At 44.2% G+C, this 1,196-nt stretch overlaps 1 pseudogene; it reads right to left on the bottom strand.

Annotated features, from left to right (window-relative positions):
- Nucleotides 1-217: 217 nt before the first annotated feature.
- On the bottom strand, nt 218-916 carry LOC116376015 (transcription factor HES-5-like; annotated as a pseudogene).
- Between the last annotated feature and the right edge of the window lie 280 nt (nt 917-1,196).

Here is a 1,196-nt window from a genome sequence, read left to right as displayed (position 1 = left end):
GATAAAAGTCCTCATGGAGGACCATTGAAGTTGATGTTACTCATGAATAAACACATGGTCAACACATGCTTCACAAAACATAAAAGTTATTAACATCACAAAAATGCAATGTTCGTGGGAAAAAAAGCTTTGTTTTACTTGTTCAGTACAACTGAAATGAAAAGTTTCAATTTAAACACAACTTTGAAAACAACCTGCACAAGCATAATATGAAGAAGATCTCTGATCACTGCCCATCACATTAATGTTAGACCAACATGGTCCATTGAGTTTGTTTGAGAGTGGAGTTCCAGTATGTAGGACTCTACCAGAGCCTCCAGAGAGCAGTGTGGACTGGACTCTTCTCTTTGCTGGTGCTGTACTGGGCTGGGAGCTGAACTGAGGCAGATCACTCTCCCTTCTGTTCTTATCAGAGGACGGATGCAGGCTCTGGAAGTGGCTCAGCAGTCTTCTCTGGGTCTGTGTCTTCACCTAATCCTTGGTCAGGAAGTGAACAATCTCTTGGACACAGCTGGAGTAACCCTGATTGAATGGTGCTGAGGAGGAGCTCACTGACGGGTTCTATTGCTATTATCTCCAGGATGTCGGCTTTCTCCATTTTGAAATCTGGCTGCTGGTTGAGGCTCTCTCCAAGAGAGACTTGAGCTGCTCAATGCTGTTGTTGAAACTATCTCTGTGTAACTTCTCAACCACTGGCTTTCTTATCTGCAAGAAGAGGAGAGTCATTAATAATATTATTCTGGATACAACAGAGCTGACATGAATGGATGATATCTAGAAGCAAAAACTGAAACAATGCAACACTATTTGTAACTCAATTTACGTTGTTGGTCAGAGTCAGGTGCTCATTAGAGTAGATCACAGCTGAAGTGATTGTTGGTGCCATGGCTGGATCTCTGTGCTGTACTGGTCTCTATGTAGAGTGAATCTGATGTCTAATGCCTTCATCTCTCCTATTATATATAGTCAATAATCTGCATATGAATGTGTGGGTCTTGAGCTTGTTGGAGTTTCTCACAGTCTGTAGCCAATGGGTGAGCTTGGAGGGACAATGGGGAATGTGGAGCTGCCACATGCTCGGTGTTCTAATTGCTGGGGGACAATGGTCACATCTCATGGAACAGGTGGAGAGGTGGGGAGGGGGTGATGGGGGGGGTGGAGAGAGACTCAGAGTGTTGTGTGAATCTGGTGACCCC

This window comes from Oncorhynchus kisutch, linkage group LG1 (genome assembly GCF_002021735.2).
Source record: "Oncorhynchus kisutch isolate 150728-3 linkage group LG1, Okis_V2, whole genome shotgun sequence".
In the NCBI taxonomy this organism is placed as follows: domain Eukaryota; kingdom Metazoa; phylum Chordata; class Actinopteri; order Salmoniformes; family Salmonidae; genus Oncorhynchus; species Oncorhynchus kisutch.
This window is presented reverse-complemented; position numbering and strand designations above follow the sequence as displayed.